This window comes from Siphateles boraxobius, unplaced genomic scaffold, assembly GCF_051911475.1.
Source record: "Siphateles boraxobius isolate OS27281-9 unplaced genomic scaffold, OSU_SipBor_1 269, whole genome shotgun sequence".
Lineage (NCBI taxonomy): Eukaryota > Metazoa > Chordata > Actinopteri > Cypriniformes > Leuciscidae > Siphateles > Siphateles boraxobius.
The window spans coordinates 1,376,648-1,391,818 of record NW_027508886.1 but is presented as its reverse complement, the minus strand read 5'-3'; the positions used below and the strand labels follow the sequence as shown (position 1 = coordinate 1,391,818).

General features: G+C 43.6%; 7 non-coding genes across 7 annotated transcripts; all 7 read right to left on the bottom strand.

The window, feature by feature from the left end:
- Positions 1-2,290: 2,290 nt before the first annotated feature.
- trnaf-gaa (transfer RNA phenylalanine (anticodon GAA)) lies at positions 2,291-2,363 on the bottom strand. Its single transcript has one exon. It is a non-coding gene; the product is annotated as a tRNA-Phe (tRNA).
- Positions 2,364-2,618: 255 nt separating this feature from the next.
- On the bottom strand, positions 2,619-2,690 carry trnap-agg (transfer RNA proline (anticodon AGG)). Its single transcript has one exon. It is a non-coding gene; the product is annotated as a tRNA-Pro (tRNA).
- A 1,035-nt stretch (positions 2,691-3,725) lies between these two features.
- On the bottom strand, positions 3,726-3,799 carry trnai-aau (transfer RNA isoleucine (anticodon AAU)). The gene has a single exon. It is a non-coding gene; the product is annotated as a tRNA-Ile (tRNA).
- Positions 3,800-7,880: 4,081 nt separating this feature from the next.
- Positions 7,881-7,952, bottom strand: trnaq-uug (transfer RNA glutamine (anticodon UUG)). Its single transcript has one exon. It is a non-coding gene; the product is annotated as a tRNA-Gln (tRNA).
- A 90-nt stretch (positions 7,953-8,042) lies between these two features.
- On the bottom strand, positions 8,043-8,115 carry trnaf-gaa (transfer RNA phenylalanine (anticodon GAA)). Its single transcript has one exon. It is a non-coding gene; the product is annotated as a tRNA-Phe (tRNA).
- A 93-nt stretch (positions 8,116-8,208) lies between these two features.
- On the bottom strand, positions 8,209-8,282 carry trnai-aau (transfer RNA isoleucine (anticodon AAU)). Its single transcript has one exon. It is a non-coding gene; the product is annotated as a tRNA-Ile (tRNA).
- An 88-nt stretch (positions 8,283-8,370) lies between these two features.
- On the bottom strand, positions 8,371-8,442 carry trnap-agg (transfer RNA proline (anticodon AGG)). The gene has a single exon. It is a non-coding gene; the product is annotated as a tRNA-Pro (tRNA).
- Between the last annotated feature and the right edge of the window lie 6,729 nt (positions 8,443-15,171).

The following is a 15,171-nucleotide window of genomic DNA, read 5'->3' as shown; positions in this document are numbered from 1 at the left end:
GGCCTGGCATCTGCCTTAACCAAGTACCTGATGAGGGATTCGGCCTCATTGCTCTGGTCTTCATAAACATCCTTCATGGACCGGCCCTGAAAGTCACCAAACTCCACCATCAAGCAGCCCTGGTCTCCAGTTGCCCGGGCTTCTGCTTGCATTTCCTGCTTCCTCTTATACTTCTCTACTTCTTCTGCCATCTCTCTAATATGAGAAGTGTACTGTAGGAACAGTTGTTTATTTTCTGACAGGGGGGTTGTCTGCGCTTTCTCACTGGAAATGCTGAGCACCAAATACACTGCGTACCCCAGAGAGTTTTCCAGGAGCCATCTAAATCTCTGACCCTGGTACTTCCCAAACTGAAGTTTGCAGTGAGCCAGTACTAAAAACTGGTCACTGGGATCTCCACCGTTTGTGCAGACAAAAGTACTTGCCTCTGCCAGCACCTCCTCCTTCGATTTGGCCCTTCCAGACACCACATTTTGAAGTTGCTTCGCCTCCGCCGATGGCGCCATGAGGAGACGGTTTGATGTTGCTGACTGGCGACGAAAAACGGGGTATGCGTACATTTTCTGAAATGAAAATCAGAAAGAGACTATTACCTCTGTCAATCTAAAAGATACCTGTATGTTAAGTGTGTTACAATAATTTAGCAAACTACACAGCAGGACTTAAATCATGTTTATCAGGCATTTTGGGTTACAATATGGAAAGAAATTATATGAAATATTAGATATTATTATGAAAATCTTGGCAATTACTACTAACTCCCATTATTACACTTCTTTTTTCATTACATGTTGCCCCAAGAATACATTAATATGCAAATTAGATACATAGATACATTGTATAAAATGGGAAAACCCGCTTATGGCCATTTTACACACATATTGCATAAAGCAAAATGGAAGTCTATATCAAATCATTCTGTTATCTTTTATAACATAGTTGGGAATCATCTTCATACAAAGTTTGGTATATAAAATCCTGAAACCTAAACAATTTCAGGATATAAAACACTGATATAATTAAGCTATATCCTCCTGAGACCAAAAAAAGTTTAGTTAATTTAGTATTATGTGTGTCATTACATTGTTTAGAGCATAAGAAAGTTTTTTGCAAAAACGTTTTTTTTTTTAAATAATGTTCATATAGGTTATACTATGTCTTCTGTAGAGGACACTAGGACTCATTTTTTATTATTATTTTATTTAAAGACATGAATAGGCAAAAACAATGTTTTTTTTTTAGATCACGTCTTTTTAAATAAAATAATAATAAAAAATGAGTCCTAGTAGTGTCCTATACAGAAGAAATAGTATAACCTATATGAACATTATTAAACAAAAAAAAAAACGTTTTTGCAAAAAACTTTCTTATGCTCTAAACAATGTAATGACACACAAAATACTAAATTATTAACTAAACTTTTTTTGGTCTCAGGAGGATATAGCTTAATTAGCGGCCGGCTAATTAACTTAACAGTAGCTACATGTTTTCTTTTCTATATTTTATCATGGGAAAAGTTACAGGTTCACAGGTACTGAAGTAAACCTGTAAAAAACACGCTAGCTAGCTATATTGGCATGTCTAATTTTCCAAAAATACACAATATATATGAATAAATATTAAACGATTATACAGTAATGAAGAATAGCCCTACCTGTTGCAAAGATGACAATAATAGGAGCCGCTGATTGGTCAAAAGTACATCACAGAAGAGAAACACGATTGGTCAAAAGTAAGCCATGGGAGAGAAACGCGATTGGTCAAAAGTAAGTCACAGGAGAGAAACGCGATTGGTCAAAAGTAAGCCACAGGAGAGAAACGCGATTGGTCAAAAGTAAGCCACAGGAGAGAAACGCGATTGGTCAAAAGTAAGCCACAGCAGAGAAACGCGATTGGCTCATGTGGGCTTACTTTGGGCTTACTTTAGCTCAATCTGTAGGAAGCAGCAAGCGCAAGCGAGAGGTAGCGGGATCGATGCCTGCATTCTCCAGTGCTGTCCATCCTTTTTACGCCCCCCTTCAAAGGGCACTACCTAGATGAGCTCTTGCGGCTCAGTGCTGCCGAAAATGTTTTTTCGAACGAGGTGCTCCACATATTCCTGGCAAATGCAGGTCCCACAGAGATTTGAACTCTGGATTCAAAGCCCAGAGTGCTAACCATTACACCATGGAACAAACACACCCTGCTGTCTGAGAGGCGGATAGCGATGAGGCTAGGTGGAATCAGGTAGATAAGAGCTGGCGTTTGGTCAATGGACCGCCTCGACTAAGAGAGGCGGACGTGGTTCCTCTGCCGAAACCCGGGATTGAACCAGGGACCTTTAGATCTTCAGTCTAACGCTCTTCCAACTGAGCTATTTCAGCCAGGTACTTGTGTGGTTTAGCCAGCAGCCATGTCTGGGAGACCGCCAGTCATTTTCGAGAAGAGCAGAGCGAAGGTCCCAGAGAGAAAATGAGTTGCCTGTACGGGGATCGAACCCTTGATCTTGGCGCTATTAGCACCACGCTCTAACCAACTGAGGTAACCGGCCTCTATCTGGCTCATTTTAACCCCAATTTCTCCGAAATATCCTGGTTGCCCTAATCAGGCTGAAGAGATTAAAAGCAAAGCCTGATAATGGGCTCATCCGGGATTTGAACACGGGACCTCTCGCACCCTAAGCGAGAATCATACCCCTAGACCAACGAGCCTAAACATACGTCCTGCCTGCTGCTGCCGGGCCGAAAACATTTCAGCTTGCATGGCTTAAAGCGCAATATTTTAATAAATCTACAATTAAAAGGTAGCCAGTGCAAAGTTGCCAGCACAGAGGAAATGCGGGCTCTTTTTTGTGGTCATTGGAAATCAAGCTGCAGCACCTGCACACGTGCTAGGGATCGCGCCTCGTCTTTGTCTTTGAGAACGATGGACACCTCTTCTCCATCAGTGAGGGGAATTAGCTTAAATGTTAGAGCGCTCGCTTAGCATGTGAGAGGTAGCGGGATCGATGCCTGCATTCTCCAGTGCTGTCCATCCTTTTTACGCCCCCCTTCAAGGGGCACTACCTAGATGAGCTCTTGCGGCTCACTGCTGCCGAAAAAGTTTTTTCGAACGAGGTACTGCACACATTCCTGGCAAAAGCAGGACCCACAGAGATTTGAACTCGGATCGCTGGATTCAGAGCCCAGAGTGCAAACCATTACACCATGGAACCTTGGGGTGTGTCAACTTTTCCCATGAGCAACAGAGATTTAAGTCATTGAGTCCAGAAGCACGATAGCAAGGAGCAAATGAAGCCTTTGCTTTTTAAGCCCATGTTTCCCCAATTCCGACTCTGTTTGAGAGTGCCAATTTCACTGCCACGTCGGCAGTTGCGCATCACCTCTGTTTTTTCCCACCCTTCCGCAAAGAACCTAAAAAGGTTCCACCGAGATTTGAACTTGGATCGCTGGATTCAAAGCCCAGAGTGCTAACCATTACACCATGGAACAAACCACCCTGCTAGCTGGCTGTCTGAGAGGCAGATAGCGATGAGGCTAGGTGGAATCAGGTAGACTAAAAGAGGCGGACGTGGTTCCTCTGCCGAAACCCGGGATTGAACAAGGGACCTTTAGATCTTCAGTCTAACGGTCTCCCAACTGAGCTATTTCGGCCAGGTACTTGTGTGGTTTAGCCAGCAGCGATGTCTGGGAGACCGAACGTCATTTTCGAGAAGAGCAGAGCGAAGGTCCCAGAGAGAAAATGTGTGGCCCGTACGGGGATCTAACCCGCGACCTTGGCGTTATTAGCACCACGCTCTAAACAACTGAGCTAACCGGCCTCTCTCTGGCACATTTTATCCCCAATTTCTCAGAAATATCCTGGTTGCCCTAATCAGGCTGAAGAGATTAAAAACAAAGCCAAATAATGGGCTCGTCCGGGATTTGAAGCCGGGACCTCTCGCACCCTAAGCGAGAATAATATCCCCAACCAAGCCGAAACATACATCCTCCTTGCTGCTGCCGGGCCGCAAACATTTCAGCTTGCATGGCTTAAAGCTCAATTTTTTGATTAAATCTACAATTAAAAGGTAGCCAGTGCAAAGTTTCCAGCACAGAGGAAATGCGACCTCTTTTTTTGTGGTCATTGGAAATCACGCTGCAGCACCTGCACACGAATAATGAGAAGCTTACTTACAGGAGCCTGGTCTGCAACACTGGACCCAGTTGATGTTGCAGGAGCACAGGCAGCACTTGGCTGGACAGAAGGCTGTGGAGGAGACTGCAGAGGAGGCTGAGCAGGGCGCAGAGGAGGAGACTGCAGAGGAGGCTGGGCAGGGCGCAGAGGAGGAGACTGCAGAGGAGGCTGGGCAGGGCGCAGAGGAGGAGACTGCAGAGGAGGCTGGGCAGGGCGCAGAGGAGGAGACTGCAGAGGAGGCTGGGCAGGGCGCTGCAGTCCTGTGGGTGGCTGTAGTGAGGATGGTCCTGGTGCAGAGGGACAGGGGTTGAAGGCCTTGCTGGAAAGATGGGAGTTGCTCTTTCCAGTGGACAGGAAGCTCTGCAGGCGACTGGGACACCTGGCCAGGGGTCCACAATGCTGGAGGAGCAGGATAAGGGGCAGGAGCAGGGGCAGTAGCACGAGCCGGGGCAGGAGCAGGGCCTCTCGAGCCTGCAGTGGCTGGAGCGTAAAAAAACACAACAAAATTATCTTATTGTTTTAGACTTTCACTGCATGACTTTCTCAGCTCTGCTGGACAGCTACTGCAGTTACAAGGTTCACTGCAAAGCATGTATGATTAGTAGAGAGATGACATGATGATGAAAAGATGGAAGGAAGCAGTGAAAATCATCCTGTTTTTCATCCAAGCACCATTAGAAGAAATACAAGAAGAAAAAAAGATGGGATCAGCCAAGTGTGAAGCGAAGCAGACCAAACACTACAACAGCCACTTATTCCAAGGGGAGTGGGGGAAGTGTGAGATGACAAGAATGAGCTTTAGTCAGTGATTACGACAAAAAATGAAATAAAACCTTTTACATACACCTTTAAATTATCTTTTTTCCTTTGAGGATGTTCACTCAAAGAGTGAATGTAGATTGACACCTGAAAAGTGCCATTCCTCTGTGTTGTGAAATAAAATAATATGTCATTTAAAAAATACTGTTTTGTTTTATTTGTAATTGTTTGTTATATATTGTTTAAGATTTAGATACCTTGAGGAAGTTGTTCCTCAGCTTGCGAGGCTACAGTTGCCATCTCCAGGTCATCTTCCTCCTCAAAAAAATCCGTAGCAGCAGAGTCTGTAAAATAACATAAAACACTAAGCACATGTCACCAACACACTTGTATGCGTTAAGTGATACTCACCACATGTAAAGAGCTGTCTCCGGGCTGCGGACTCAGACGCAGAATGTACATGTGGTCCTGCAGCTGTTGAACACGTATTTTCGTTAGACATATATACTGCATAATATATACTGTAATGATTTTAAAGCTTGCAAATCACTTACAGGGTTTGGCTGGAGCCAAAATCTTTTGTGCCAGCTGTGAAGCAAATAAATGCTTCCCCCGCGCCAACAGGGCCTTCACATTGGTCGCCAGCAGTGGCCTGTTCTTAGTGGCAGTAGGTGGAGGAGGAACAGACACAGTGGCAGTGGGCACAGCAGCAGTGAGGACAGATGCAGTGGGCACAGTGGTGGTGGGCACGTGGAATGGAGCCTGCCTCTTCAGCACGTAGGCTTTGAAAAGGGCCATATTGGTGTTAGGCCTGGCCTTTGCCTTCTTCAGGTAGGTGATGAGAGCCTGGGCCTCCTTGCTTGGGTCCTCATACACCTCCTTCATTGACCTACCCTTAAAATCCCCAAACTCCACCATCAGACATCCAGAGTCTCCTGTCCTCTGGGCCTCCTGCAGCATGGCCTGTTTTTTCTGATACACCTCCACAGCCTAGCCTACCTCCCTGATCTGCGAGGTGTATCTGAGGAACAGGTGTTTGTTGTCTGACAGCGGGTTGTCCCTCTCCTCCTCCCCCAAAATGCTGCTGACCAGATAGCAGGCATACTCCAGTGAGTTCTCCAGCAGCCACAGGAACCTCTGACCCTGGTGTTTCCCAAACTGGATCTTGCAGTGAGCCAGAACCAGGAACTGGTCTCCAGGATTCCCTCCATTCTGCCTCACAAAGGCAGTGGCCTCAGCCAGGACCTCCTCCTTACACCTGGCCCTCCCTGCCAACACGATCTTCCTCCTATTGGCCTCCTCAGTTGGCCCCATAAGGAGTCGACCCTCAGAGGTTCTCCGTAAAACCGGGTATGCATACATAATCTGAAAGGACACAGGCATAAACAGAACGTTACATAGCTGTCATATTCCAACTGAAAGTATTTTACTACAGCATTTGTTTTTTATGTAATTAATTATTATAATATTATAATAATTAATGATTATTATTATTATGAGCATAAGCATTATTGTTTTTTATACAACTGTGAATCACTTTGAATTGCCTTGTGTACAAATTGTAAATAGTGTGATGAACTTATTAATAAGAAAATAAATAACACTTCTTGGTACAATCTTGCTGGTATCATGCCATGCCTAAATCGTTTTGTTTTGTTTAGCTTTTGTGGCAGAGATTACTAAGAAACACCAAATATAACATAAAGGCGTTTATGACAATTCATAATAATATGATCATCAAACAGATCTAAAACTTAAAATGGTATATCAAATCGTTTTGGTATATCTTTTATAACATAGTTGAGAATCATTTGTTGAAACAAAAAAACACTTGTTTTTGCCTATTCATGTCTTTTTAAATATGTATAACATAGTATTTAAAAAGATAACATAAATATGTATACTGGTGTATAACATAGTATAGTATAACATGTATGAATTAAACTTTTTTTTTTAAAGGTTTTAGTAAAAATCTTCTTTTGCTCAAAATAATGTAATGAATGACACAAAAAAATACTAAATTAACAACAACAAAAAAATGGTTTAAGGAGGATATAGCTTAATTAGCGGTCGGCTAATAATCTTGACAGTAGTGGCATGTTTTTTACTGTATATCATGGTAAAGTTGCAGGTTCACATGTACAGAAAAAAACGTGTGCTATTACACGCTAGCCGGCTTTATTGGCATGTTTAATTGTCTAAAAACAAACACTGTTTATGAATAAATAATGATCGATTATACAGTCGTGAAGAATAGACTTACCTGTTGCAAAGATTGCAAAGATGACGATAATAATAGCGGTCGCCGATTGGTCAAAAGTAAGCCACAGGAGCAGAGCCAGGAGAGAAACGCGATTGGTCAAAAGTAAGCCACAGGAGAGAAAGGCGATTGGTCAAAAGTAAGCCACAGGAGAGAAGCAAAATTGGTCAAAAGTAAGCCACAGGAGAGAACGCGATTGGTCAAAAGTAAGCCACAGCAGAGAAACACGATTGGCTCACGTGGGCTTACTTTGGCTCAATCGGTAGGAAGCAGTAGGCGCAAGCGAGAGGTAGTGGGATCGATGCCTGCATTCTCCAGTGCTGTCCATCCTTTTTACGCCCCCCTTCAAGGGGCACTACCTAGATGAGCTCTTGCGGCTCACTGCTGCCGAAAAAGTTTTTTCGAACGAGGTACTGCACACATTCCTGGCAAAAGCAGGTCCCACCGAGATTTGAACTCGGATCGCTGGATTCAGAGCGCTAACCATTACACCATGGAACCTTGGCGTGTGTCAACTTTTCCCATGAGCAGCAGAGATTTAAGTCATTGAGTCCAGAAGCACAATAGCAAGGAGCAAATGAAGCCTTTGCTTTTTAAGCCCATGTTTCCCCAATTCCGACTCGGTTTGAGAGTGTCAATTTCACTGCCATGTCAGCAGTTGCGCATCACCTCTGTTTTTTCCCTCCCTTCCGCAAAGAACCTAAATAGGTTCCACCGAGATTTGAACTCGGATCGCTGGATTCAAAGCCCAGTGTGCTAAGCATTACACCATGGAACCAACACACTCTGCTAGCTGGCTATCTGAGATGAAGATAGCGATGAGGCTAGGTGGAATCAGGTAGACTTAAAGAGGCGGACGTAGTTCCTCTGCCGAAACCCGGGATTGAACCAGAGACCTTTAGATCTTCAGTCTAACGCTCTCCCAACTGAGCTATTACGGCCAGGTACTAGTGTGGTTTAGCCAGCAGGGATGTCTGGGAGACCGCCCGTCATTTTCGAGAAGAGCAGAGCGAAGGCCCCAGAGAGAAAATGAGTGGCTCGTACGGGGATCGAACCCGCGACCTTGGCGTTATTAGCAACACGCTCTAACCAACTGAGCTAACCGGCCTCTCTCTGGCACATTTTATCCCCAATTTCTCAGAAATATCCTGGTTGCCCTAATCAGGCTGAAGAGATTAAAAGCAAAGGCTAATAATGGGCTCGTCCGGGATTTGAACCCGGGACCTCTCGCACCCTAAGCGAGAATCATACCCCTAGACCAACGAGCCGAAACATATATCCTCCCTGCTGCTGCCGGGCCGCAAACATTTCAGCTTGCATGGCTTAAAGCGCAATTTTTTGATTAAATCTACAATTAAAAGGTAGCCAGTGCAAAGTTTCCAGCACAGAGGAAATGCGGCCTCTTTTTTGTGGTCATTGGAAATCACGCTGCAGCACCTGCACACGAATAATGAGAAGCTTACTTACAGGAGCCTGGTCTGCAACACTGGACACAGTTGATGTTGCAGGAGCAGAGGCAGCACTTGGCTGGACAGAAGGCTGTGGAGGAGACTGCAGAGGAGGCTGAGCAGGGCGCAGAGGAGGAGACTGCAGAGGAGGCTGGGCAGGGCGCAGAGGAGGAGACTGCAGAGGAGGCTGGGCAGGGCGCAGAGGAGGAGACTGCAGAGGAGGCTGGGCAGGGCGCAGAGGAGGAGACTGCAGAGGAGGCTGGGCAGGGCGCTGCAGTCCTGTGTGTGGCTGTAGTGAGGATGGTCCTGGTGCAGAGGGACAGGGGTTGAAGGCCTTGCTGGAAAGATGGGAGTTGCTCTTTCCAGTGGACAGGAAGCTCTGCAGGCGACTGGGACACCTGGCCAGGGGTCCACGATGCTGGAGGAGCAGGATAAAGGGCAGGAGCAGGGGCAGTAGCACGAGCCGGGGCAGGAGCAGGGCCTCTTGAGCCTGCAGTGGCTGGAGCGTAAAAATACACAACAAAATTATTTTATTGTTTTAGACTTTCACTGCATGACTTTCTCAGCTCTGCTGGACAGCTACTGCGATTACAAGGTTTATTGCAAAGCATGTATGATTAGTAGAGAGATGACATGATGATGTAAAGATGGAAGGAAGCAGTGACAATTATCCTGTTTTTCATCCAAGCACCATTAGAAGAAATGCAAGAAGAAAAAAAGATGGGATCAGCCAAGTGTGAAGCGAAGCAGACCAAACACTACAACAGCCACTTATTCCAAGGGGAGTGGGGGAAGTGTGAGATGACAAGAATGAGCTTTAGTCAGTGATTACGATAAAAAATGAAATAAAACCTTTTACGTACACTTTTAAATTATCTTTTTTCCTTTGAGGATGTTCACTCAAAGAGTGAATGTAGATTGACACCTGAGAAGTGCCATTCCTCTCTGTAGCGACTGACCGAATCCTGTTTTTCTTTCACTACTGAACAAATATGAACACATATATGTTTAATTCACAAAACCTTGAATCATGTGAAATGGTGCCCCAATGTCTGCCAGCAGGTCATTGATTAACTCCATTTATGACGCATTGCGCAATCAAGAAACAGGTCCCGTTGTTCTCGAAACCCTCACGTGGTGCACACCACGGAGGGACAATATGCCCTAAGGATACACACACACACCACACATACCCGCACACAAACGTCCTTTTTAGACTAACTTAGGATAACTTAGGATAGGAATGTCCTTAATGTATATAACACAGAATTGTATCTAACGTTCCTGTATGCATGCATATCTATTTAGTTTTGTCTTATTCTATAGATGTAATTGGAGACTGGTCTGTAACTTCAAATCTTAAGTGTATTTCTAACGAAAGATTACCTAACAGGATCATCTTCTGTAACTCTCCCTCTTGCTAGGTCATAAAACTTTATGACCCCCAAAAGGAATTCCAAGGGAATCACAGCTCCCACTTGAATTCTGATGAAGAAAGACTAATAGACTCTGCAATCTATATATAACCACTTAAGAAATGTATAAACATGAATTTGATCTTTCCTAGGTCATGGTAGCCGGTATTACGGCTTTATAGTCGTGTGAGTGAACATTAAATGTGTGTAATTCTGCATATGAATGTAACTTTATGTTTCTTCTACTCGTTCCGGCCATTCTTGGTACCTGTTTGACCGTCTTGTTTTGACTAAACCAGTCATACATAGGATATTACAGTAAAATGTATTGTTCTGTGTGTACAATCTTTCTGGCTAGAAATGACAAAATTTTATAGCATCATCAATTATCCTGACAAGACAAAGAAGAACTTTTCCCGCTCTATTTCCTTGGTAACTTCACGTTTGGTGAACCTTTAAAACTTCCCGCGAGTCTGCTCGCCCCGGAAGACACGAGAGAACAAGCCTATAGCACCGAAGGACAAACACGCATACGACTCTGCGTTCCTCAGCAACACAAAGAGAACCATATTCGCAAGTATAGGTTATTGATTTGATTTGATTGATGTGATTTCTTGTTGCCTCTCTAAGGGTTATTGTCTGTGATTTTTGCCATGCTGCGATCACCCCGGTGATCTCTCTCATCCTGACCGTTAGTTTCACTTTCTCATCCTCTATCTATCTCTCTCTCTATATATATATATATACTTCACTCTCTCTCTCTCTCACTCAATCTCTCTCTCTCTCACTCCCGTTGTTATTCGTTTGTCTCGTTAGTTTTACTGTTTATTGTACATACATGTATCCCGGGTTTAAATGTAGAATTCTGTATCCATAGTTTCTTTTTATTAAAACCATTATATTCTTGATTGCTAATTGTCTAAAGTGCTCATTTTTACAAAGTCAATGAAGTGTTCGACCCTTTAGCTACAAAGCTTTACAATTCGTTACTATTTCAGTAACCTAAATTTTATAATAACAAGAAGGTGATTTTTTATGGCCAGAAAATAGCTTTTTTGGAATTATAAGAAAGAGATAATTTTTGTTGAAAATTGATAAGTTAATCTTACGGCCGTTTGCTGGACAAACAGATTGTTCGATAACTAAATTAATTCCATTTAAGGTTATCTCATATAATCGATCTGTAATAAGACTATTGATATATTTATGACGAACCATAACGCATTATGGTGATCATTCATATATACAATCGATCTATTTTCAGCTTCGATAATTTAACTGTAATGTGCAATATATTAATCATTCATGATTAATTATTAAATTCCCTATATATACTTTGAACTAATTTAATGTAAGACTCATTGTCGCTACAGTTTGGTGGAGATCGCGAGGCATTTCAAACTTTGTTTTATGAGCAAATTCAGTTTCAATCTATGAGTATATTGTGTATTAATTTTTTTTTTTTTAATGCGCGCTCCAGTGAAAGTCGCGCAACGCGAACCCACTGAAGAACTGATCGGCACGAAGCCGATCTCAGTTAAGCAAATCGACTCTGTGAAATATGTCTAACATGTGAACACTGTTAATTGCTAAATTAAACTGCATTTCATAATATTATACCTGTCCCTGTAAAGACGAAGCAAACTCTTTGCAGCTGGTACATGTTAATATTATTTAAACGCCTGATTAAGACGAGAATCTCTTTAGCAAGACGTAAATCTGATCGAGAGCGAGTTTCCTCTCTTCAGTGGTAAAAGGCCTTACATAATGTCGTTATTGAAGTCGTGGTTAACCCAGTGATATTCAACAAAAACGGTAAACTCCTGGTCAAAATTCGTTTAGCTACCCAATTAAAGATCTGATACATTTAAATATAAATCTAATACATAAAAATGTTTATGTGAGTAACAACAGACGGAAATTCCTGTTGTTTCACATCTGCGTGTTTTCACAGCGAAAAAATCCTGTTTCACGCTCTTGTGCTGTACAGCACCGAAAGATCCGCAGAGATCTGCTTGTTTATTTGTGATTTATTGCAGGAAATCAGCGCACGACGCGAGCTGAAAGCTCTTAGTTTGAATCACATTAAAGTCGGTTGTAATTCTGCTTGCTAAACACCAGAGGGCGTCCTTTAAGTGTTTAGGAGTCTCGAATTACGCCCCGCCTTCTGACTTCAGCCTGCATGAGCGCAATTACGCCATCTTGTGGCCGTTTCAGATAATGCTCTCTTTACTGCTGAATTCATTTCCCTGTGAATTAAGGGAATTCATTTCCCTGTCTAAATTCTCAGTAATTATTTGCATTTAGACCTTTGCTCGTGCAAATATTATTTTGTGTTAGACAAATTTTTCTGCTTTTGACTGGTACATTTACTTTGAGTTTGGTTCAAGACAAGATTTGAATTAAAATTTAAACTAAATCCCAGCACAGCCAGAGAGAGCCCAAGTCGGCTCACTCAACTCTCCTTGTCTCTCTGTCCAATTCTGTTTGAATTGCCTATGTCTACTTTTCTCTTTTGACTATTTTATAGTTATTGACGATACTTTACTGTTGTCGTTAATTATTATAAAATTTTATCCTGATTTCTCAATCTCCTTTCACGCTTATTTTAATTTGGTTTTAAACCAGTTTAAATTTACATCGTGTTTGCCTGTAAGTCACTGATATCCATGTGGAGGAAACAGCGCCACCCTGTGGCCTTTCCCCCTAAGTCGGTATCACGTTTTTCCTCCTTTCACTCTGTTTTGAATTGTGCATCTATCTCATCTTCCCCTTTTTGATTATTTTATAGTTATTAATGATACTTTACCGTGTTATTAGCTATTATAGGATATCATTCTGATTTCCCTTTTAATTCTTTCCTGCTTGTTTTAAGTTTTAAATTTAAACAAGTTTTGAATTTTGAATTTGAATCAAGTGTTCTGTTTACCCAGGCAAAGCACGGAGAAGGAGTACGCCCCCCTCGTGGTGAAACCCACTACTGCGGCCTGCTTCTTCTACCGTGTTTCAATCCTGTCTCTTCATATTTTGATTTTTATTATTTTTCCTCTCTTTTGGGTTAGGTTATTTTGATAATTACCAACATTATCATAATTACCTCTTTTTATTATTATTTAGTAAAACCTTCGACTCTTATTGCTACATAAATAATTACTCAATTTGGTTTAAACAAACAAGCCTTAATTCACTTTAAGCTTCCCTTGTTCATCCTTTTGTGTATCTATTGTAGTACTCCCTTGGTGATTTGAAGTCATCTCTGGTGGTGTTCCGGCCAGCAAGGTTGTCCGACCAGCGTTACCAACACTGGCTGTGTGTGAATCTCGGTTTCTTTTATCTCTGTCCGTCGTTGCGACCCGCAGTGCTGACATCAGCAATTTGGCACTCCAAAGGTAGTCAACCAGTCCAGCCGACACAAAAGACATCTGGGACCAGTACCTAAACCGGGGCCTAGAAAGAGGCCACTCCTCCGGGAGGGTTCTGGGGAACAGCCCAATTTTGTAGTGTTGTCTGGCGATTGACATCTTGGCGTTGCCGAGTTGTGTTTAAAGTCACAAAGGCTGTTTGGGAGGGCGCAACGCGACACAGAGTAATGGAGGGCCGAGGACACCGCGGTTCAGTGTTTGGGAAGCGCCAGGGAGGTTGACCATGCCACTGGTTCTCACCGGAGTGGACTCAATTCACCGCAGGTAAACTAAATTTAATAAAACCCATTCCACCTACTATGAGCCACAAAATACTAGATATCTCCCGGATATTTTAAGTGTTTGGCCCATCTCTTCTCCAAGCCACACCTTCTTAGGTTGCTATCCCGACAACCCCTCTCACCCGTAGGCCCTATCTTAAACCCTATCAGCGGTAGTAGGCTTAGGCCTCCTTATTCTCCCTAACACTTCCAGTGTTAGTATTTATTCCAGTTCATTTCAGACCTATTCATTTTCATTGTTTCCTTTCACTCTGATCTCTTCTATCTTTGTGTTCTGTTGTGATTTGTTTCTTTCATTTCACTTAGAGACAGTAACCTGTGAGAGCCACCAAGGAAGCTAAATAATAGAATAGAGTGACAATTACGCAGCCGGTGTCATCACGTGACCCGCTAGGCTACTGCCTGTCAAATCTCTAGTTCGGGTCCTTCGTCGACCCAAATCAATTGGCTTCGCTAACTGTTTACATCAGTTAGCCTCAAAATTCTCATGAACGGCATAGCCCGTATGAGTATAGCTTGTTAAGCTTAGAACGGACTTGCATTGGTCTCTTTGTTTGTGTATGTTGTGTTCCTCTCGCCCACAGTGAGCCAGTATGTTCCTGTCCTACAGTCATGGTCGAGAGCCTTGACGACCTCCTTCCTGCCTAAGGACGCCGACGTGGACAAGCTGATGGCCCACGATCCGACCCAGAGCTACATCTACAAAGACTGGGCCAGAATCGTCGGAGGCATCGCACACAACCTCGTCGCCCAGGCAAGGCTCAGCGAACGGAGCAACATCGACCTGGAGCAGTAAGCAGCAGCGCTTCAGCTTCAAGCGGAGGAGGCCCGGAAGGACCAGGCCCGAACCCAGAGTCGCCTTGATCAGCTCCTCCTCGAGACCCAGAACCAGCGCGAGAAAGAGGACGACACAGATCCAGAGCTACAGAAACAAGTAGAAAGACTTCAAAATGCCCTTCAAGATCTTCGTCTCGACACAGACCAAAGAAAGCAAGCGGAGAGAAACGCCAGAGAGGAACTCAACGAGAAACTCCGACAAGGTGAAGCTCTCCTTGTAAGAGCAGAGACTGAACTAAAAGAAAGAGACGCTAAAGCCAAGGCCTGCAAAAACCACTTGCACGCAGCCCGAGTTGAAATCCACAAGCTTACTCAGCAGAGACACGATCTAAAAAAAACGAACTTGACATTGTTCACAGAGAGCTGAAACACTCTCATAGACTGCAGAATGAACGGGAAGGGGAAACGCACACCACAAAGTTTCCCCCAACCACCCGGTCCGTACCTTTCAGCCACAAACTCAGAGCTGAAAGGGGGGTTAAAAGCCCATTGCTCAAGATGTCACCAGCCAGCTTCCAGACAACCCCTGCCGCTAACCATGGCATGGCCCCAAAAGAACTCGACAAGCTGGCCAGAAACATCCCTACGTTTAAT